We start from the raw sequence: 24,102 nt of genomic DNA on the forward strand, positions 1-24,102 counted from the left end.
TATAATCACATAAATGGCTTACATTTTAGCTGAGTACCAAGAATTTGCAATTTCCTAACTTACTGTCATCTGTCAGTCTCCAGACTACAAAAAAAAATCTATAACTGCAGTTTTCACAATGAATTTTAAAAGCTGCTGAAATTGTCAGTTATTCAGTGGGGAATCTGTATTAAACCTCAGTAGTTCACCCGGACGTCACCTTGCTTCACTAATCCAGACCTCCTTCCTCAAAGAAGAAAAGCCAATTTCCTTCCTCCAGTAATGACTGGAATGTATTTTTACCATGTAAAACAGGACAAGTACATTCTGCCATCAAGTCCACATTTCCTGAAAGGCTTCTATGAGTGAAGCATCTTACAACTTTAAATCATGAACAGAAGTGGATGCATAAGCAATATATTGCAAACACACACTCAAAAACCAAGCCAAAGTGCCACGGGATTTATAATTCCACTATAAGAGAACTGGCTTGGTTCTGTTTCGCAATGCAGCCTCAAAGTGGACACAAATCCAACTTTTTTAGGACACTTACCCTTCTAAAAGAACCAATTTCCTGGAATAAAATACATATGCTTAGTATTTCCAAAATTAAAACATACAGGGGAAAAAAGCATACAAATAAGTACTACCTACCAGAATTGTTGAAGGAAAGAGATTTCTTTATAAGGTGGAGCATCGTGCTTGCAAGTCTTTGTTTCTGTTCATATGGAAACCTGCCTGCAAATGACAGCATGTTTTTTATTTAACGAGGATTGGCTAGAATGTGTGCTGGCACGGCTGTGTAAGCAAACGGAGTCAGAAAAGAAGTGATCGCCACTATGCCAAAATAGATGTTTTCCCTTTTTTAATACAGTTTTTCTGCAGCATGTAAAATTATACCATTTCCAAAGCAAACTCATGACAGCTTAAGTCAGAGAAAAAACAGCTAAATAGCTGCTCCCTTTTCAACTCCGTTCAAGAATTCATCTGTTCTTTGGTCTGCCTGCTTTTTAAACTACCAGCAAAAACTATGACCTTTTTCTATGGCCTGTAAAAAAACACATATTCTCATATTTGTATTCATTCTCAGGAGGGTGCTTGCTGGGACTGTGCTGCATTTTATTGATTACAAGGACAACCATTTAGAGCTCTTCCTTGCATTTGTGAGCACTTATTCCTGCAATTAGTCCCATTAGTTTCAGTAGCACTGCCTGAATAACTGCTCAGCTAATGAGTAAATGTGAATAAGGGTGAGTAAGGGCTCCACAGTCTGGATCCTAGATTTTATCAATGTGTCAGTATTTCCGAGGGTAACATTGTGGAGAACAGAGGGAAGAGCTGTATTATTTATTATGATGATATGTACCTCAGTTAACCTGTTTGATGGTATTCTACCTACCCAACGCTGTTGAGAAGAGCAAGCAGAGAATGAAATAATGGCCAAAGATGACCCTAGGGAAAATACTTCAAGGATCCTTAAGAGAACAGTGAGAATGTTATTTATTGGAAAGCACCTATGAGCCTAGCTGAAACCAGGTTTACAGGCTTATTTTTCCTGGACTGGGGGCTTAAGATCAAAAAGGACACTGAACATTAAAAAATCCTGCCGCGACAGGAGGGGGGAAGGGCTAGTGGTCAGCAGCTGCTTTGAAACAGATGCTATGGAAGAAGGAATGAAACAACAGCATGCAGCCAGCCCAAAACTAGAAAGGATAAGGTATAGATAAAGCTGGGGCTTGTAGGCCTTTTGTCTTTGAACCCCTTTCTTTGCCTGCTGCATACCTCTGTGTAAATAAAACCCACTTTGCTTTGAAAGATGCATTTCACGTCAATCTAAAGTGAATTCTCTTGCAGGGACCAAACCCAGCGGGATCTGCTTGTAGACCCATAAGAGCAAAACAAGGGACCTGCCTGAATCTATGGACAGGTGTTATATTTGAAGCAAGGATGCAGATGTACATATCTGATGAATAGTTGGAAAAAAATGTTTTGCAAGCTTTCCGGTGCAATCACCCTTCTTTCTTTCATTGCTCATGCCTGGACTCACAGACCCCTGCCCTTGTTTATTTACTTTGTTGCGATACATACTTGTTAAAAAGATCATGGACTAGACTGTACGGGCAGGCCATAAGCCCAGACCTTTGGGCCAACCTGTAGGGTTTTTACTGCCTCCCATTTGTCACCCACCTCATAAGAAATATTTCTAAAAGTCTTTCTTTCTTTCCTTCTTTCTTCCAAAAACTTGCAAAAAACTTTTTTCCAACTACTTAGTTGGTCTTATAAAAGATACCCAAAGAACCTTGGGTGCCTGTGTCCTTAGACCAACACAGCTACAACCAAAACCCCAGTATACCTGATGAAGCACTTAAAAATGTATGATCCACTTTAAAAATGGTCCTTGAGAAAACAGGAGCATCTCTGAAGCATTTCATTGTGAAACACTTCACGTAATGTTTGCATACTGCCCCAAAGAGTGGTTGATTGGTTGGACCCCACCCCTGAGAGAGGTGAAGGAAGCCAAGCCTGTCAGCTAAGTGGTGTCTCAAAGGAATCACATGGACCACTGAAGTGCAGCTTCCCCTCATCCTGTAACCATGACAAATGTGGGAGACATAAAAGGAACTCTTCTTGACAATCTGGGATGATACAGAAATTCAGGTAGTGATTCATCTGCTGGCTGTCTTGTCTCTCATAGTAGATACTATTTGCTTTAGGGAAGGGTGGAAGAAATCTTGGAGCAGACAATTACAAAATAACGGAAGATTTCTTCCTAACCCATCTCAGTTAGGGGTTATTCCCTGGACAATAATATTCTGTATCCTTTCTAATATCAATAAGTAAATACATAAATAAGCCAGCCCAAAGTTGCCCCATCCAGTGTGATGGTAGATATTCCATTTTTATTTTAAATCCTCTTGTAAATGTTTCCCAGGACCACCCCTAGCACTGAGATAGAATATTTGCCATCCTCTGCCCCTGCAGCATAGCCTCAAAATTGAATCAACAAGAGTCTACAGGCAACCCCCTCTTAGTGCTCTTAATTGGTTCCTGAAAAACTGAACGTTAAGTGAAACCAAAAGTATTTGATGACCCAAGATGGCAACCGCAATTGTTTTTCATGACCCAAAATGGTGACTGCAAGCATTATGCTTGCCGAGCGCTATGTGAAACCAGGTATCAATTTAAAATGAGCATTATAGCGAAATACCGCTAAGCAAAACTGCGTTAAGCAGGGGTTGCCTGTATTTTTATTAGAAGCTCAACTATTTCAGCCTAAAGCTCCCACACAACTCATGGTTTCTATCATCTGCTCCTATTGGCTTGTAATTTTTCCAATTTAACTCTGTTCTAGCACCTTTTAATTTTTTTTATTCTTAAGTTACACTCTAAACATTGAGATGACAGGTGCAATAGAATACCTTTTCTTAAAAGAGAGAAGGGGAGGGAGGAATGTGCAAACCAACAAATAATCATGAAATTTGGACAATCACATCCAATGTATTAAGAGCACATAACTCTTCCTCATGTTGCTAGCTAGATCTTTCTGAGGAGCGTGTAAATAGATGTCTATCCTACCTTTTTTCATTAAAGTTAAGTCCATGGTGAAGCATTAGTGCCAATACACCAGGTGGGTAAATTTGCTTTATCCATCCTTGCCAGAATGCACAAGCCAATAGTGGAAGAGTCTGACTAGAACATCCCTTAAGCTTCTTTATGGGCTAACCAGACCTTCAGTTCAGTTGTCCAGGAAAAAGCAGGACAAGGCAGATAGATAAAAATATATAAGCAGTACATGGACTATGTACATGATGTCTTCCTCATTCCACAATCTCACCAGCCAGAGTATTTAAGCCAGTGAGGAGAGCAGCAATTTAGTGCTGTGACAGGCCATCAGTAAATAACTACCCAGGAGCAAAAAGGAAGTGGGGGTAAATGGTGATACCAAAGATTCTCAATAAGTCACAGTGCCTCCTAGGACTACTTCTGGAGTAATGTAACTTATACATGGTCCCTTGTGTTGATATGTGCCTGATATCAAGATGTAGCTCGGAGATGCAACTGAAAGCAGCAGCAGCTGTGTTACATGCAATATTCCAGCAACTATAAGCAACTCTTTTGTTCAGGAAATAGCTTACTTAAACTGAAATAGTAATAATAAAAAGGTAAAAATAGGAAGGCAGAGGGAAGAGAAGATTAAAGAAATAGAAGTTCTTCCCCCGCTTGAGTTTTTGTATCTATGTCCTAACCCTTAAAAATTAGTTATCATTTATAATCAATTCCATGCATAAAGTAATATTTAAATTAGACAGTAATCTAAGCTAGCAAGCAGCTTGCTAGCTGAAGAGTCATACATTTATCCATTATCACAGGGCTAAAAATAGAAACCTTCTGAGAAGCTGTTAGAACTGCACTATATGGCATATTCCAGTAAAAGCAAGCTTTGGATAAAAGAGCAAAATGGTAAGGCTCTAAAGACAGCAGATGCTTAATTAACACGAGCCTATCCTGGTATGTGTAGTGGCCCAAATTGTGCCAGTCTTACCCACAATTCATAACTCAATGCTCTGTAAGTACCCTCATGGTCTGGATCCATGAGGCTGCCCTAATCTAACTTTGCACTTACATAAGCAAGGAGCAGACATACAATGTAAATCCCTACACTGAGGACACATCTACACATGCAAATAAATCAGGAGCAATTTATTCTTAAGTAAACTCCCCCAGGCACATGTGTACATGTGCAGGGATGCAGGAGAAGATTTGCTGCTCCTAGCAGCAGAGTGCTCCCACTCCTGTCAGCCCTGCAATGGGCCCCTGCAGCAGCCAGGTGGAGCTGTAGGCTCCCCCTGGGCACTAGCCCAGGGGCCAGGAGACAGCTGTCTCCTGGAGGGTGCTGGGACATTGCTCCCTGATGTCAGGGCAGGCTCTACCACCAGAGCGGACACAACATCCCCCTACCTCAGTAGCAGGGAGCTCCCAGCCCCTCTTCCGTGACTGTGGGGCCCGGGCTGGGAGAAGCTTATCTCCCAGCCTGAGCCCTACGGTCACAGGAGCCAGGCTGGAAGTTCCTTCTCTCCCAACACCAGCTCCGCATTCACAGGGCTAACACTGGGAGATCCCCAGCCCCCCGACGGCATGGCTCACTGGTAAATCATGAGCTAATAATGACTGGTAAATAATGACTAATGAACCCCTGGCACTTCCTCCCACTCACGGCATTGGCCCTGCAATCATGAAGCAGGGCCTGGGAGCTCCCTGCTGCTGTGGAGGGAGGACATTATGCCCAACTGCGCTTCTGTGGCAGAGCCCACTCCAACAGTAGGCAGTTCCCAGGGGCAGGGAGCAATCTCCTACCCCTCTTGCCCAGCTGACCAGGAGCACATTTGCTCCCACTCAGGCATCTACATGTGAGCTAGTGCACACTAAGTAATCTTGATTAAATTTACTACTTGCATTTGCAGGTAGCAAATTTCTTCACAATTAGAGCCAATTACTGCACAGTAAGCATCTACACATAGATGCTTACTGTGCAGTAATTAGCTCTACTGCATAGTAAACTGTTTCATGTAGACTCACCAGTGTTAACATACTCAAATCTGATGTTGCTCTGAGAGAAAAACTGCTGTAAAAATACACTGGTATAAGTCAGCATGGTGGTCACCCACCCACTGACAGTGCAGCAGCCACCTGCGGGATCTCCCCACTTGCCACAGCCATGCTCCCACCACCAACAGTGCTGCCTCCTGCATGAGCTCACCGTGCCCCCCCAGCCTCTGGGGGAATGCAATGTTCATGTTATCAACCTTTTTATACTTAAGGCGCCCCTCAAAATGCCAGCTTTTAGTTTTCTCTAATTTTTTTGACTACAGAAAAATAATTCCAGCAATTTTTCTGCTGCAAAGAACTCAAATACTTCAATAGGCCAGAATGTTTTTAATGCTATGGATTCTCTGGATTTATCTTGTGAATCATGTTTGTACATCTAACAAAGTTAACATTGCATGGGCCCATGACACTTTTGAAAGGATTCCAAGGCACCCAAGGGTGCTACAGCACCCTGGTTAAGAATCACGTGTCTAGTGATATTTGCAGTAGCCATATGCTCAAAGCAAACAGGTCATTGCCCATATTTACTCATGTATAAAATGGCCATGAATATAAGATGGCCTCCCCAATATTTAGTCTATATATGGAAAATGTAAAAATGTTATATAATTTTCAGGTATAGAGTCTAATTATTGGAGGTTTGTCTTGTGTTTGTCCCCCTCTCACTGCTACAGCAGAGGAAATAAATCTGGGAGGGCCAGGTAGCCCTAACCCCTACCTCCTCCACGAACGTCCTCTTCCTGCAGCCCCTTCCCCCCACCACACACCTTCCCTTACTGTCAGACCATGTTCTCTCTGAGCACATGGAAGTAAGAAACACATCTGAAAAAAAATAATTTGAAAGAAACATAGTTGTAGCAATTTACATACAGTGCCTATAGACTTAGATCACACACAAGTAATACTCTATAAACACATTTTTAAGTAGCACTTCTGTATTTATTTGTATATAGTACAAACTATGCATGCTCTTAGTCCAGAGCCAATAAGCTCATGATTTACCATACAGTTAACTGGGCTGGGCCCCAGCTGAGTCAATAGGATTTCAAGCCATGGTGAACCCACTGCCTAGCACTGCTCAGTATGTGTGTGTACCCCACACAAAAGATCCATGGACTAATGAACCCCTGGCACTTCCTCCCACTCATAACTGGAAGCTGGGGTTCTTGTTATGAGTCCTGGGATCTTCCAAAATTTATATGCAGATGAAGTATAAGACAACCTGGTCCAGCTTCATCTCATGGAGGGTGGGGCTACACTAACCATATGTGACAGGCTGAGAGAGGGGGCAACAGAGGGGTTCTAGGTAAACTGTTTGGGGACCCATTTGTGATGTTTGCCAGACACTTAAGTAGGAGTACACCGATAAAGATTTTCTTGGCTGATATGCAGCCCAGCAGCTTGGAGAGCAGCCTCCTGCTGGTAAGTCTTCAGGGGGGAAGTGGCATGGGGGTGCAGATTAAGGCCCCCCCATTGAGAGAGGAAGTAGGGCAGGGGCAAATGTTGCCCAGCCAGGGTGGTGAATGTGACCCCAGAGCCTCAGGCAGCAAATCCAAGGGGCGTAGGATGGTGGGGAGGGAAGTCAGCTCCCTCCCACTGCATGGGGTCAGGGTTTGCATCAGCCTCTTCCTGTTGGGGTGAGGGGGGCTGGGCTGGGGCTGCACTTAGGGTGATTGGGGGGTGGGGTGGGTGGCAACAGAACTGGGAGATGTAGCTATGGGGTGGGCTACAGCCACCCCAAAATTTCCCATTGCCACCCCATAGGCACCCCTCCCAGCACCACCACTGCCTGCCCCACCCCTGCCCATCCTAAGCACAGCCCCCCTGCCAGAAAGAGGATGGCACAGCCCATGGCCCCAAGCCCACAGTGGGCAGACCACACACAAATCAATGGGACACATGCCTCCCCTGGGAATGCACACAGCAGCACGGAGCTGCCCCCTCCCCACCCCGGATGAGCTGCCCGTGGCTCCCGGGTTGCATTCACCACCCTGGCTGGGCAGCGCCTGCCCTTGTGACTGCCCCACTCCCTCCCTCACTGTGGGGGCCTCAACCTTCCCCCACTCCTAGGCCCCTTCCTTTCTCTCCCTCCTGCCCCTTCTCCTCCAGACTTACTGGCAGGATGCCTTTTTCTAAACTGCTAGGCTGCAGCTGTGCACATGTACATGGCATTTATCAGTGACATTATCAGCTACACCAGTCAAAAAAAGATGATTGCCAATAATGTTAATTTACCTTTTTTTTCCATAGCTTGTAGAGTCGGAAGGGACCATGAAGAATCATCGTGTCCGACCCCATGCCCCAGGCAGGAAAGAGTGCTGAGGTTATATACCCCCAGCCAGGTGTCTATCTATCCTCTTCTTGAAGACCTCCAAGTTAGGTGAGAATACCACCTTCCTTTGCAGACCATTCCAGATTCTGCCCACCCTTACTGTGAAAAATTTCTTCCTAATGTCTAACCTGAATCTACTCTCCACTAGTTTGTACCCATTTTCCTAGTTACTCCTAGAGGTGCCCTGGTAAATAGCACATCTCCAATTCTCTGTTGTCCTCCCTTGATAAACTTCTAGGTGGCTACAAGGTCACCCCACAGAGGTCTCTTGTGAAGGCTGAAGAGATCCAGATCCCTCAAACTCCCCTTGTAGGGTCTTGCATGGAGGCCACTAATCATATGAGTGGCTCTCCTCTGAACCCTCTCCAGATTCTCCACATCCCTCTTGAAGTGCAGCACCCAAAACTGGACACGGTACTCCAACTGCAGCCTGACCAATGCTGCATAGAGAGGGAGCATCACCTCCCTCGATCTGTTGGTCATGCATCTGCTAATGCACAACAAAGTGTGATTGGCTTTGTTGATGGCTTCATTACACTGCCAGCTCATGTTCATCTTGGAGTCAACTATGACTCCAAGATCTTTTTCATCTGCTGTGCTGCTGAAGAGGTCATCCCCCAACCTATAGGTGTGCTGGAGATTCCTCCTAATTACATCCTGTTGTGTTCTGCCCATTGATACAACCTGTCCAGATCGGCTTCTCCAACCAGGCTCCACATGCTGTGCATGAATAAACTCTGAAGCTGATTGCTTCAGAGTTAATTGCTCCCAGACACACAATCAAATGGCGTGCCTGGAAACAAAAAACTCTGAATCAATAAATGCTAATTGCATGTGTAGATGTGCCCAACATAAAGAAAATTACATTTGTTGACTTAATATAGACCTCCCATTTTTGCTAAAAATGGGCTCTTAGTTCTAAAACGTGCAGTATGCAGCTACATGAATTCAGGACATTGCTGTGTCATGGGAGATGTATGTGTGCTAGGACAGGAAGAGGTTAACAAAATAGACCTCACAAGAGAAGAGCCACCTGGCAGAAACTTCCTAATTTGATAACTCAAAATCTGAGGACACTCTGGACACAGTTAATTAGGAACAAGCCAAAGGAGGCAGAGCTAACAACTCTCTGGAGGATGAGAAAAGATTGGCTTTAAACTGCTGCTTTCCTCAGAGCAATCAGATTAGGCGCTCTTCCCTGAGCCCCTTGACTGTGGCATATGCATGCACAATCCGTTGTTCCTTAAGGCTAGACCCTGTGACTTGCAAAGAAAAAAAACCTATTATTCATACTCATGAGAATTTGGAAAAATTTGGTTCTCTCAGCCAAATCAAGTTCAGTTTCCTTTGGAAGAATGCCACAGCCTCTCTTTAAAAAAGACTATTGCTGTAGCTGAATTCATAGCCAAACCTCAGAGATTTTTGAGTATGGGGCTGTCAAAAAACCTTAAAATTCTTTATATTTATACACATGTTGTATGTACAGGTAAAACATGCTTATTGAAAAGGGCATCTTTTGGCCAACATGCTCTTTGAAAAGGGCATCAAAACCAGCTTTCCTTCCACAATTCTTCCCCGGCTGATCTCCTTGCTGGTACTTATAATTACTTGATCCCTCTCAGCTGGGAGGTAGCTTATCACCAGAGATCCAGGTTTTCTCTGTTTAAAAATCCCAAATTCTCTGATTAAGAAAAACCCCAAATCCATGTTTTTCCATGACTAAAATGAAAGTCCACTATATATATGCCTCAATCACTATAATAATTTAAATTCTAAATACCTATATATTTTGATGTTTGATTTTGGTTTTTTTATCATGGAAAATTAGAGCTACCCCTGCCCCCTTCACTCACCAAGATGTGGGTCCAGCTATTGATGTCTACCATGCTGCTTTCTGGCACTGGGCAGCCTTGATATGCTGGTGCCCTGCCCATGCCATTGCCCCTCACTCCTAACGCACAGTGCCCTGGCCCTGCTGGTGCCTCTCACTCTCAACCAACAGCCCCCCTCTCCCCCCTGCTCTGTCAGTGCCCCTCAGTCTCAACCCACTACCCCCACCCCCAGCCGCACAGTATGGGAGGAAGGGGGTGGGTATGTGGGGAACAGGGTGGGTGTGTGAGGAAAGTGGGGTATGGGCACAGGCAACGTGTGAAAAGGAGTGGGGAAGCACAGATAATGGGGTGGAGGGGGCAGTGGGACACAGGCAATGCTTCAGGGTGCACAGGTGATGTATTGACGTGGTGGGAGGGCATATGCCCCCAAGATTTCTGCACCCCCCAGTGGGGAATGGGGCTGCAACTGGGCTAGACCAGAACCAGGCAGGAGCTGCCTCCCCAGCCCAGTGAGACCTGGTGTAGGATGAAGCGCACATCACCATGGAACAAGGTGAGGTGCAGCAGCACTGAGTTGTGCCCCCCGCTGCTGCTGGGTAGGCAGGGGGTGCCTCACCTTTGTAGCCATTGCAGTCATAGTGCACCACTGGGCCATGGAGGCAGCTCCTGCCCAGAGCTGATCCCGCCTGGCTGCAGCTCTGCACCCTGCTGTGGGCACAGAAAACTAGGTGGGTGTGTGCCCCCCTCCTGCCCCATCCTGAAACATCAGCTGGGCCCCCCAACCCCTATAGGCTTATCTGGAGGGAACTGTGGGAGCTGCTCTCCACTGCTGCCTGGCTGCTATGTGCATATGTGTGCGTGCACACATACACATGGTGCCCCCTGCATCATAGTCCCCCCAGCCCCACGCAGCCCCTTGCAGCCCTTTGCAGGCTGGAACTCTGCCAGCCTGCAAGGGGAAACCTGCAGTTTCCTGCATTTTTATCCTTTAAAGGAGAAAATCCGCATTCTTCTGCTTTTTTCCACGGCAAATGAAAAAACCCACATCCCTGCCGATCAGTGTACTCTCAGTTTCCTTTAAAGCGCCAGCCACCCCAAGGCTGGTTACTGCACCCCTCACCTACAAAAATAGTGCATTAGATCAAGATAAGTTTGTTTCTTGTATAGCATAAACACTGACCATTAAAGTCCCAAGTCTATTCAATAAGAATTTCTGCTAATATCTAATACTAGTAATATATATATTTATTTGGAAAGGAAGAAAAATGGAAGATAGATTGGGAAAGCAGACTGAGGACTAGAAACAATACCTGAGTAGGAAATCAAGTTAGTGAGCGAGCTTACAGTGAGAACAATGCTGGAAAGTTTCAGCCCAAAGGAGACATTTTTGAAAGAGGCCTGAGCTAGTGAAAACAGTGGATTAGAAAGGAAGCGGTTACATACAGTCCTAACTTTTACAGGCTCTGTAGTCAATGAACACTGCCCTGTACAGCAGGTAGAAAAGGCCAAATCTAGTAGGTACTTCTGCTGAAAAGAGCATGTGCAGTTCACCCAAATCTCAGATCCTTTGTTTAGTTAGTACTCATCAAGGAGATTAGAAGTGGAAAACACTCCTGCAGGAGCAGTCTGAAAGCTAAACTGTTTCCAGTTACCATGTGCCAGCAACACTAAAGAACCTCTGAAATGACAGCTTCCCATTGAAAACATAGGGGTCAGATGTAATGACAACACTGCAGTACCTCTGCTGTATGCGTTATGCTTATATACCAAAGCCTCAGCAAGTACAGCATGAAACAAAACAAACAGAAAGGTGAGAGTGCACAGAAACAGAATGCATCAGTCTCTTTCTAGTTTCTTTCCGTAAACAGATTGGTTCTCAACATTTCTTTTCCCACTGGACTATCAGCCCAGAAAAGCCATAAATCTAATGAGCTGAAATGTATTTATGCTCACAACCATCAGGACCTTATATTTGTTGTCGTTTTCCAGAGGAGTGGAAAAAGAAAATAAGAAAGCAAGGCATTAATATGAAGCACAGACAACATCTTGCATGAATGAACCACTGGGAAAAAGTACATTTTATTATTAAATGTCATATTGATTTATTGGGGAGGTCTCAATTTCATCTGAAAGAGAAAGAAAATTGCAAAAGATACTTATCAATTCAAAGCAGCAGAGACGTTCTGAATAGTTAATCACACACTACTCCTTGGCATTGGTTCACAGAAAGGTATCGTGTCAATCCAAAGTACCATAGCACTGGTAGCAACTGAGATTAGTGAATAATTATTGGGCAGCAAACAGTCCAACAAGGTGCCAGAGACAGGAGTCAGCATTATGTAGAATGGTCCTCATCCAAACTTGACTGGAAGTTACTGTAATTGGACATTTTCCTTGATTTATATACTGACTTTTAAAATGTCACATCTCTAGCAGTAGATCCACAGGTAACACCAGAACATCACGTCTGAAAAGTGCTGGAAAGGATACAAGCTCATTTTCTATTTCTATTATGTACATGTACTCCACATTTACCAGGAAGCAGAAACAAAATCTTAAAGACTGATTACTAAATACATGTCATTTAAGTGGAGCCAGTCAAAAAACAGGTTTTGTGTATGGAGAAGAATAAAATTATTTCTATCTAAGAAGGTTATTCCAGTAGAAAAAAATGAAGCATAGCCTAGATTTTCTAAAGTGACTGGTAATTTAAGGCATAATATCCTTTCAAGGCATCTCCAGTTGGGTATGAAAAATCACCAGTTACTTGTGAAAGATCATCTGTGCGCTCCCCCAGCCCTTTGTTCTAGCAGCAGGATGTTCATAACTAGGCTCTGAGCTAGATTCTCAGCCTCCTGGATTGACAGAAGCAGGAAATACTGCAAAGATAAAGTTCGTTAGCTTGTGAGTACAGGGCAAGTATGGCTTGTGTAGCTCTTGAGCATTGAGAATAGATGACACTTAGTCCTGACACACACAAGAGCAAAGGGCACTCAGGCCCATAAATCAGATGAAGAGGTGATGGGACACCTTTGAAGAGAAAAAAAGAAACTGTGAGCTAGACAAGAGTATGAGGTCAGGGTTGCCATGGGAATCACATTCACCTTTGATTCCCACACACTTCTATTTGGAGAATCCATTCCTAGCATCTGACAAAGTAAGTTGTTGCCTATGAAAACTCATGCCTCTCTGAACAAGTTAGTCTCCAAGGCCATGTCCAGACATACAAGGGTGTGAGGTTCATAGCACCAAAAACCTTTGTGGCACCACAAACTGCACTCAGTGAATGGTAAAAAATAGACCACTTGCAGCACGACAGCAAAATTTGCTACTGGGATTTCTGGGTAGCAAAAAAACACCCGAGTAACAGAAGCAGTACAACACACGCCCAACAAGTGTGCGCCAGAACAAATGGAGGATGGGCCATCCAGCATAGGCAGAGGAAGAAAAAATTATTTTGGGAGGGGAACGGAGAGCATGTGCCCCAGCCCCCTCACCACTGCATGTATGCGCTCTCTCACCGCTGCGTGCATGCCCTTCCCCACCCCTGTGGCAGCTGCCTGGAGCCTGCGGCCAGGCTGCATTGCAGCCCTACCCACTGCCCCTTGTTTGGGGGAGGGCTAAGCCCTATTAGCCCCCCATTTCTGCCGCCTATGCCAGCCAGAGCAATGCTCTGGCTGCCAGCCAGGCCTCTGTGGTGATGAACTTGTGCCCCTGCTGCTCCAGGATGCCACCAAGGCACTAGATAAGACTGCTAGGCCAGCACCAGTGCTGGCCTCAGCCTCCAGCTTTCCCTGGCTGAAGATCTGGAAGAAGCTGGGAAAAGGCAATTTGCCCATTGCAGGACAATTTGTCCCACAATGAAGTGCACGTCCAGAGGCATGCACCAGGGCAATTTATACTTTGCCATACACCCCAGCTCATCTGGAGATGACTTTAGGTGCCACCCTGCCCTGCCTTCTGCCAAACTTCTAAGTGAAGTTAACCTTGTAACTCAAAGAAATGAGCTGATAATGTGCTCAAAAATACACTGAGTGTCAAAGCCTTGATGCAGTTTGAAAGAAAAGAGCTGTAGTGAATACTCTTGATTCTTGCAGGAGTTTGGGTGCCTGATCTTGCAGCCTGGCCATATGATGCCTAGGACTATTTCAGCTGGCCTGTGGAAAGAGATTCACAGAAGGACAAGACTAGCTGAACAGCAGCATCAGGTTACTCTGAGCTCCCTCTCATCAGAGGCAGAAATGCCACACCAGAGACCTTGGAAGAGGGTGAGAGATGGCCTCAGTGCCATAGCATCCAACCAGAGCCCTTAGCACTTTGACACCACTGATCTAACTGTCTAGATGCAGTTAAAGAAAGTACCCTGGAGACCAGTCATGATTTGCAGAAGGCTGTGAGTGACTGCGTAAAGCTCCTGAGCTCATACTGGTTCCTGGAATCCCCATCCCTGCCTCTAAAGGAAGGAAAATTTTGGAAGCCTAGATGTGAAGACTTCTGAAAGCCTGGATGGTGTTGGGGCCATGAAAAATGCAGGCAGAAAGCTATTGGTGCTTCCTGCTACGGTCTTGTGCAAAAGCTCTCCCTAATCAGTTGTACTGGAGCTCAGTGCAACTGAATACACAGAGGAGAGTGCTTGATCAAGCCTCTGAGGCAAGAGTGCCAAACATCTGGAGGGGAAGTTGCCATGCTGGACTTGGCAGAGAGGAGCTAGGTCTGTGTACTAAGTCACGGTGCTCAGGAATCTTGGCGGACTCTGCTTCTGTCTCAAAGCTTTATTCTTCTGGGCATGCCAGGCTGGCTTTTTACTAAATTAACAGGAGTCTCTGTCTCTTCTCCTCAAGAAGGGCTCTCCGGTGCTCAGAACAGAGGGGGTGAAATCTGTTATAGATCAGGGCAAATGGTGCCTGGAACCTCCCTGAGTCTCTCTTTTGGCACTCTTCCTAAGTGACAGGCCAACACTGCTTCTGGAGTGGGACCCTGTGGTCCAGGCCACATTAGACTGGCTCAGTGGACTAAAACATCCCTTGTTGCACCACCCGTAATTATCTCAGCCATCCTAAATAGGCTCCAGAATTTTCTCTAGGAGCTTATGATTGGTCTGGGACTGTGAATCAGGCCAGCTTCATCCACAATAAGTATAATTTATTTATTCAAAGAAATTGAACAAGTGCAAGGATTAAGTCTTGCCAGCAACCAGTGACAAAAACAGCCAGCACAGCATTAGGACCTCTGATGAGCTGGTCAGCCCCCAGCCAACTTGCCTGATTGACTTTGGCCCCAGACCTGTGAAAAGCCCAAGCAGCTATATTCTGGCTACTCAACGTATCTCACTTCAGGAACAACATCCTGACCTTGTTCACCTCCACCCCCAGTTCCCAGCTTTTGCCTGGTCTCCAGTTCTTACACAGTACCCTTCTTCAGCTTTCTGGTTCTGCATATCTTCCCCCAGTATCATGGATTCCCTGGCACCTAGCCTCTGGTACCATCTTGTCCACAATGTCTAGAATATGACCCCAACTTAGTTCTGGCTTTATACCCTCTGGGTTCCTGGCTCCTGACTGGTCTTTTGATTTTCTCCTGACCAGAGTTGGCTTCAGCCACTCTCCCCAACTCCCTACATCTCAGTCCTAAAGCAAGGAGAGGGAAACAAGGTCTGGACCATAAATGTCTCTATGCAAACTGAAGCCTCAGACTGAAACCCTAATCTTTTCTTGAATGTTTAGCTTGACTTATCCCAATCCCCCATTCCAAGTCTAAGACTAGTTGGTATTTCTCCAGACCACCCCCTATGCCCTGTCTGTTTAGTAAAGTCAGCTTCTTTATTAAACCCAAAGGTTTTTTCTTTGAGCATCCCACCAGGATTTCCCCCCACCCCACCACCATTGCCAACCAGGGGTGAGCAGCCATGAAACTACACCAGTATTGCTTTCCCAAGTACAGATGATGGGCTATCTCTCATGACTAACCACTTTCCAGGCTGAAGTGGCTTTCCAGTCAGGACCTGGGAGGGGAAAATGGCAATCACATAGCAACTAATGCAACACCAACAAAAATTAGCCCATAATATTCATAAAGGTCAAACAATCATCTTATCTACTCATCGCAATATCTACAAGTGAAGTTTATCACCTGCCTGTTATGGCTAACCCCTAGTTGGACAACCCTATGAACATGACCATCCAAGCACTGTTTAGCTGCATGGACTTCTTACCTGTCCTCTGTCTCATTAAAAAAGAGAAAAGCAAACCTCAGAACACAAAAAGATTAGATGCTGAAAGTGTGTGTGTGTGGTGGCGGGGGGGAGCGGGGTGCGCACAACTCCAGAAGAACAAGCAGCAGGTGTTCATTAAAAGAAAGCATGTCCGAAAAGACTCCAATCCACTGAGGAGTTAGAATGAGGAAGAAGAGCAGCACGAGAGCTGCTTTGTTAAAGATAGGCAAAAGGATACTGACTGGAAGACTGGGAGCACAGAATTTATGTCCATGATAAGTGCAAAAGATCATCCAGCAAGGCTTGTGTCCTGCTCTCAGCAGGAGTCGAAATTATAGGAGCAGCAGCAATTCTGCTGGCCTCGTGCCAGGAAACCAAGGCCCAAGAGTAGGAATCCCATGGGATGGACCTTCCTAAAATGGTTTGATTTCAAAATAATTAAAAATTTGTTTGCATTAAGCAAAAGTAGAGAATACCCACACGGAGACAAGATGGGAAGGAAGCTGCAGCACGAACAACAATTTTTGCATGGACAAATGTGAAGGACCAGGTACTAGAAAAAGCCAAACATGAGGAGGAACTGATCCTGGGAGGAGTAGGAGCTTTTTATTTCCTCAACCAGAGCAAAATTAAGAAAGATCTGAATAGGTAAATCATACCACAGCTGTTGGGGAGAGGCCTCTACTTCCCTGTCCCAAATAGCAGGCAGTATTGTAACAATAACTCTAATTAATGCATTTTGCACAAGTGAGTTTTGCCATTTTACACTAGTCATGTTTATATTCCTGCACTGCAAGAGCATTGTTGCAGACAGCAATACATGGTGCAAAAGAGAAAATGCGCTTAATTAACCTTAAAACTATAATTTTTACAGCTTTGAACAGACAGTTGATAAGCTAAAAGAAGCAATGTAAAATACCTAAGTAGAGAAGTACTTCAGTCCTGTCCCTTGACTGAGGCAGTTTGCTGAAAAGACTCATAGAAGGCATCGTTGTTCACTGTAAAAACTTGGTTCTGCTTCAGATAGTTTAAACACCAGAGTTTGAACAGAGTTTGAATTGGATTGGTTCATGGTGATATTGCATTGTCACCTCTCCTAAGCTGTTCTCTTATTCCCAAACATCTCAAAGTTCATTCTGCCCAAATAGAAGGGCTAAATCCTATTCCATCTTTGTGCACCTAAATGACACTCAGATCACCACATCATGACGAATTTTACTGCTTACGTACAGTTTGGATTCTATTTCTACTTATGATAGAATAGGATTGCCCTGTACATGTACCTGCTGGAAATAAAACTGAGTATACCCTGACTGGTATCTGAGGCCACTATCCAACAAAACTCCTATGTGCATGCTTCATTTTAAACATGTGAATAACCCTACTGACCTCAACTATTCTTCTCACATGAAGTTGATACATGCTCAAATACTACCAGGCCTTAAAGACCTGGTAACATTTTTACATAGAGCTGCTACTGACCATATACTACTAATGAGTTTGGTCAGTGAGACTTCCACAGAAAGAAAGGACTGGAAAAATAAACTCAGGCCATCAAGTCCAGTCCCACAGGTTTCTAGCCAACCATTCATCCAGAGTCTTAAAAATCATCTAGTACAGCTCCTCTTATACACCACAGCCACAAGGCATTTTATAGAAACAATGCTAAAAATGCCTTGCAATGTGCCACAAATAAAAAGCAAGGGAGACAGGAGTACCACCAAAGCTTTGCCACTCTTATGACAGAGAAGTTATTAGGTTACTATATTCTTAGAGGATCCCAGGAAGATGATCCCAGCCAGGACTAGACAAAGGCATCCTCCCCCTACTCCCCCCCCCACAATCCATGCTAATCCAACTTCTGGAATACACACAGTAGGGGCTTCTCTATAGGTACTTTACATTGGTGCAAATCCAGATTAATGGATGTAAAAAGAATTGCATCCATACAACATAATTCTTCAGTTACTAGCAAACTGTTTCAAAGGTTTATTAACAGGTTAGAATTAGGAGTGATTTCACACTGGGATGCATTTCAATCATGATCACATCTGTGCACCTAAGTATTTTATCAGTCTTCCAGCTCCCTTCCCACACTGCTGTGTGCCTTGCGCTGACCAGCCACAGTAATTACTTCTATGGATTCTACTGCTCTGGTTTATGGTGACCCAACTTGATGTGTCAGCCTGAAGCCATGTTGCATGACACTCTCTAAGAGAAAACATACCTAGCAAGGCCACCAAGCTTAGTTTTCTATGCAATTGACCTGCCTGTGCAAGACTGATTAGCTACTGGTGGCTATTTGGGGCTGCAAGTCTGTGAAGATGGCCACACACTTCTAAACAGCTAAGGAAACTTTCATGTCTGTGTACAGTTCAGGGGTAAGGTCCCAGGAACGTGTCCCTAGTTGTCCTGAAGGTGTGTAGTCATTCCAGATCTGAAGCAAAATCCTATTCCACCAGTTGGTGCTTAGTTCTTGAACCTAATACTGCAAAGAATGAATCTGCTTAGCCTCAGCATCCTCTTCCTCATCTGCATTCTCATTCTCCTCTTGGTGTAACCGCAGACAAGGAAATGAATGCTGTAGCCATAGCTATAGCAGCTAGAGTTGCTCAATAGTGTGATGATTGGATTGCAAAGTTGTAGCCATCTGTGAGTGACACATCAAACACATCAGCACAAGCTGCTTGAGATGGCTTATTGGGCTGTTCCATCCATAATGATCTGATAGCAGTTTCGAAGTGATGAAAAGTTTGATGATGAGAGAGGAATCATAGGATTTTTAGAATATGACTCTTGATACAGAGGACACAGAAGTTTCCAGCTATCAGCCACTAGACATCCTGTCATGTGCCATGGAACCAATCCCACAATGCACAGTGCAAAGAAGTATAAAATACCCACCCACAATCCTGAGCACATATGTCACAGGAAAGCCCCTTGTGTGGAAGCAAAGTAAAAGAATAGCTATCTGTTTGTTTGGATGCAACTATTGGGTGTCAGTGGGTACATCTACATGTGCCTGTGTGGTTGCACCACTTTAGTACCTGTAATATGAGGTACTAGATAAAAATGCACAGTAGCAACCAAATTTTTTGGTGATGCTTAAAGTGCAGTAGGCTAAGTCTGCTGCCAGTGTTAGGCTGGAATAAACTAATTAACTCTGTCCTAAGATAGTACAGTCTGGGACAAGTACTATCTTCCGGTACAGTAAATAACTGCGATTAAATTCATATATAGACTCTGACTGCAGGCATAAATTGTGCCTGGTCAGCCCAGTTAGCAGGGGGCCACGCTCCTGCCTGATGCCTAGCCACATGGCTCAGCAGCTTCAGGAGCTTTGTGGCCCAGGCAGCTCCTTTGCCACTTGACACTACCATCTGCTGCCTAGGCCTGACTCCCCCATACCTCCTGCCAGCTCAGCCTGGCTCCCAAACCCCGGACTGGGCGCCACCACCTGGCACTGCCACCCACTGCCTCCCGAACCTGCTGCCACCTGCTGCCACTCACCACCACCCACTAGAGCCTCCTCAAACCCGTTGCCACACACCAAGCCTGCTCATAGCCACCACTGTGTCTGGCCCCATACCCGCTGATACCCAGGGATGGGGGCCCAACTGGATACACAAGGAGATGGCTGAGCTTGTTGCCACCTGGGGAAACACTGAGGTCCAGTGGCAGTTGGCCCAGCACTGGAACCAGGATCGGATGGCTCTCCTTGAGTGCCCCTGGCACAGCTTTACGAGCACTCATAGTGCTCTGGGCGGGTGCCGGACGACTGGAAGAGGGTCAATGTGGTGCCCATCCTCAAAAAAGGGAAGAGGGAGGACCTGGGCAACTATAGGCCCGTTAGTCTTACTTCAATCCTGGGGAAGCTCTTTGAGAAGATTATCAAGGATTATCCCTGAGGAGCAGCTCAAGGAAAGTTGGACCTGGACCTGAAATTTGGGGGTTTTTTATAACTGTTTACAGTGTACATGTTCTTGGTGGTTGCACTGTGGGCCTGGGGTTTGTGGGCAGCCACCCAAGTGCCCTACTGCAGGGGGAAGGGTGGAGGTCTGCAAGCACCTTGTGGATATGGTGCCTTGGCCACCGCTGCCCCGTGTGCTGCTCACCCAGGTCTTTGCGGCGGCTGGCTCATCCTAGCCACCACTGCAGCTGATACTTCCAGTGCCAGGAGTCCTTGGCACGCCATGCCCTGCCGGCCCAGGCCTTGCAAAAGAGCTTTCCCTGGGCCTCATAGATGTTGTATAGCACTCAGGCCACAGTGATGATTCAGGGGATGTTGGCTTGGCAAACTTGCAGTGAGGAGTGAGGGTGCACCAGCAGTTAGGTGGAGGCACCCACAGATGCACCTGACCAACAGGAGGCTCTGGGCCAGGCACTTGTTGAAGTGTGCCTTGCATCAGTTGAGGTGGCCAGTGTAGGGGCACATGAGCCATGGCAGCAGTGGGTACATGGGGTCCTCAGTAAGGAGGGGCAGGATGGTCACATCACCCAGCTGCATGTCTGGGACTCCTGGCATGAAGCAGTCACTCTCTACCAAGGCTAGCAGGGCAAACTTCCAGAAAATCCGGACATCATAGGCACTGCCAGCCCAGCCTGTACAGATTTAAATAAAGGCCCCCCAGTGGTCCACCATGGCCCACAGCACTATGGAATGGAAGCCCTGCCAGCAGTAGTAGGGGCAGTCCACCCAGGGCAGGCAAGTGATGGGGATTTCTGTCCCATCAAGGGCCCTGATACACTGAAGGAAGCCAAGTGCTCAGAAGCCCACCACCACATCTGGGGAGGCAGTGATCTGGAGCACAGTGTTGGCCAGCTTGTCCTGGAGGGCACCTCAAGGATGGCCTCCCCAGTGGTTGCCTTGCTCTTCACAAACAGGTGAGCAACACAGTGCAGGCTGGCAGGCATGGTGAGCTTTTCAGAGTGGCAATGGCCACATGGGTCTCTGCAGGGAGGGGCTGGTGCATGGTTGTGGGCTGCTGCTCCAGGTGCAAACTGAGCTGCTGAACTAGTTCATGGAATGTGGGCTGGGTCATGCAGAATGAGTCCAGCCACTGGTCATCATCCCAGGTATGCAGGATGACACAGTGCCACCAGTCCCAGGTGGTGGGGTGGGCCCAAGAAGTGGTGGACAAGGAACACCATGAGCTCGTGGATGCCAGCCTCATCAGTGACTATGTAGCCATCATAGGCATCACTGCCAGGAACTGGGAGGTGGACCAGTGTCCAGTGGTGGATGGCCCAGCAGCAGTGGGTGCAGTGAAGCACAGGCTGGGCCAGAGGAAGGGTGGACAGGACAGGGTCAAGGGCCATCAGAGTCAGGCAGCCATCAGCATGGGTCTGGAGCACAGCTAATGCGCTGGCAAGCAGAAGGGCATGGTGCCCGGCCACTGCTGCCAGGTGGAGGACGAGGAGCAACCATGGTGTGCTGCGCACAGGCTCTCCAGACAGCATCCTGAAGGGTTGTGTTAAGTAAGCTGCAGACTTCTTGGGGCCAGAGAAGAGTGTGGCAGGGGAACAAAGTGTGGTGCAGCTTTTTAAAGAGCAGGGCTAGTGCCCAGGCGGCTGTGGGCAGCCTCAAGCTCCCCCTGGCTGCTGCCCTGAGGCAGAACATGGCACTAGTGACCCTAGCCTAAGCTGCTGCACCCCGGCTCAAATTGCTGTTGTCCCAGATGCACATGTAGATGCTGCATCTGGGAGTAGTTTACTCCAGCCCAAATTGATTCAGAGTTTATTAGTCAAACTAATTGCATGTGTAGATTAATTGCTTTGTTTGTTGTGCAGGGACCGGGACTCCCCCACCGAGATTCAGGATGGACTCAGGAGAGACTCCGCCAGGCCTAGGGTCAGGGAGGACTGAGTTAGAGAACGTCTGGAGGGGCTGAACGTGTTCAAATCACCAGGTCCAGATGCTTTCCACCCCAGGGTGTTGAGGGAATTGGCAGGGGTTATCACAGGGCCCCTGGTACGGCTTTACGAGCACTCATAGTGCTCTGGCTGGGTGCCGGACGACTGGAAGAGGGTCAATGTGGTGCCCATCTTCAAAAAAGGGAAGAGGGAGGACCTGGGCAACTATAGGCCTGTTAGTCTTACTTCAATCCTGGGGAAGCTCTTTGAGAAGATTATCAAGGAGCACATCTGTGAAGGGCCAGCAGCAGGGATGATGCTCAAGGGCAACCAGCATGATTTCAATAAGGGCAGGTCCTGTCAGACCAACCTGATTGCCTTCTATGATCAGGTCACAAAACCACTGGATGCAGGTGTCGCGGTGGATGTAGTCTTTCTGGAATTCAGGAAGGCTTTTGACACCATCTCCCACCCTATCCTCATTAAAGCTAGGCAACTGTGGCATTGATGCCTACACAGTCAGATAAACAGCATATTGGCTGAGGGGCCGGACTCAGAGAGGGGTGGTGGACGGGTCATATTCGACTTGGAGGGATGTGAGCAGTGGAGTCCCCCAGGGCTCAGTCTTTGGGCCCACACTGTTCAATTTCTTTACTAGCGACCTGGACAAGGGTGAAAAGCACCCTGTTTAAATTTGCAGATGACACCAAGATTTGGGGTGAGGTGGGCATGCTAGAAGGGTGGGACAGGATATAGCTGGACCTGGACAGGTTACAGGGGTGGGCAAATGATAATAGGATGGGATTCAATACTGACAAGTACAGGGTGCTGCACTTGGGCAGTAAGAACCAGCAGCATACCTATAGGCTGGGGAACTCCCTTTTTGAAAGCACAGTGGCAGAAAGGGATCTTGGAGTCATTATCGATTCCAAGATGAACATGGGCTGCCAATACAAGGACACAGTCAGTAGGGCTAACTGTAACTTGTCCTGCATCCACAGATGCATCTCAAGCAGGTCCAACGAGGTGATCCTCCCCCTCTATGCGGCACTGGTCAGGCCGCAGTTGGAGTACTGCGTCCAGTTCTGGGCGCTGCACTTCAAGAGGGATGTGGACAACATGGAGAGGATCCAGAGGAGGGCCACTCGCATGATCGGGGGCAGCAAGGCAGGCCCTATGAGGAGAGGCTACAGGACCCGAACCTGTTCAGGTTCACAAGAGAAGGCTGAGGGAGGACCTAGTGGCCGTCTATAAATTTACTAGGGGGGACCAGCGGGGAATGGGAGAGACTTGTTCCCCTGAGTGCCTGGGGGTCTTTAAGTGGAGGCTTGACAAATACCTAGCTGGGGTCATTAGAGCCTAGTTTTCTGTCCTGCCCAGAGCAGAGGGTCAGACTAGAAGATCTGCAAGGTCCCTTCTGACCTGACATCTATGAATCTATAAATTCCCAACCCACAGCACTTTGAGCCCTGCTGGTGCCCCTCAATCTCCAACCACAGCCCCCTATCCCCCCTAGCCCTGGAGGGGCCCCCCAACTACTAGGGCTACCAGGGACCTGGGTCCCACAGCAGCACCTGAGCCTTGGTTACTACACGTGGAAGACGTGGCTGCTACAGCGGAGCAGAGCATGGAGCCTGGCTCCCCTTCCCCCATGGGCAGCATGGTTGGAGTGGAGTCCATTAGGGAGGGGGGTGAATGCAGGCTGCCTGCTGCCCTGCCCAAATCCCTCCCTCACTATGGGAGCCTCAATCACCACCTTCCTACTTCCCCTCCTCCCTCCCACCAGGCTGACCTGCAGGAGTTACTTTCCAGGCCACCTGGCGGCCATGTGCATGAGTACGTGCCCATGTGCACACAGTGCCCCCTGCCTGACCGCCCTTCTCCCACTCCCACAGCACCTTACAGGCTGGAACTCTGCCAGCCTGCAAAGAGAAACCCACCATTCACCGTGGTTTTTCTCCTTTAAAGGAGAAAATCTGGGTTTTTCTCCTTAAAATGAGATGATCTGGGTTTTACCATGTTTTTCTGTAGCGAACAGAAAACCTGGATCCCTGATCATCACAAACAGTATCAAGAGAAATTCTGTCTGCCTCAGGCACAGTGAAAATCAGGAACCAACAGCTGGATTTGCTTGTTACAACTGCAGTGGGAAGGCAAACAAGAGAAGGAGTGATCATAACTAAATGTGTCATAACTAAAGCTTTTAGCTTGCCACAGTAAATCAGAATCAGGCACCCCAGCTGGCTTTGTTTAATGGTCAGATAATTGCACCATCAGTAACGTTTGCA

General features: G+C 46.8%; 1 protein-coding gene across 6 annotated transcripts in view; it reads right to left on the minus strand.

Annotated features, from left to right (window-relative positions):
• The window catches only part of CSGALNACT1 (chondroitin sulfate N-acetylgalactosaminyltransferase 1), a 96,291-nt gene that overhangs the window by 51,634 nt on the left and 20,555 nt on the right, over positions 1 to 24,102 (minus strand). For 5 of the 6 annotated variants that reach the window (XR_002100909.1, XM_019534162.1, XM_019534157.1 and 2 more), the window contains exon 3: positions 634 to 717. The exons of the other annotated variant lie outside the window; for it this stretch is intronic. The gene's annotated coding sequence lies outside the window, so the exon portion shown is untranslated. The remainder of the gene's footprint in view (positions 1 to 633; positions 718 to 24,102) is intronic. 6 annotated transcript variants of the gene reach the window in all.

Source organism: Crocodylus porosus, unplaced genomic scaffold (assembly GCF_001723895.1).
Source record: "Crocodylus porosus isolate Cpor-Errol unplaced genomic scaffold, CroPor_comp1, whole genome shotgun sequence".
NCBI lineage: Eukaryota > Metazoa > Chordata > Crocodylia > Crocodylidae > Crocodylus > Crocodylus porosus.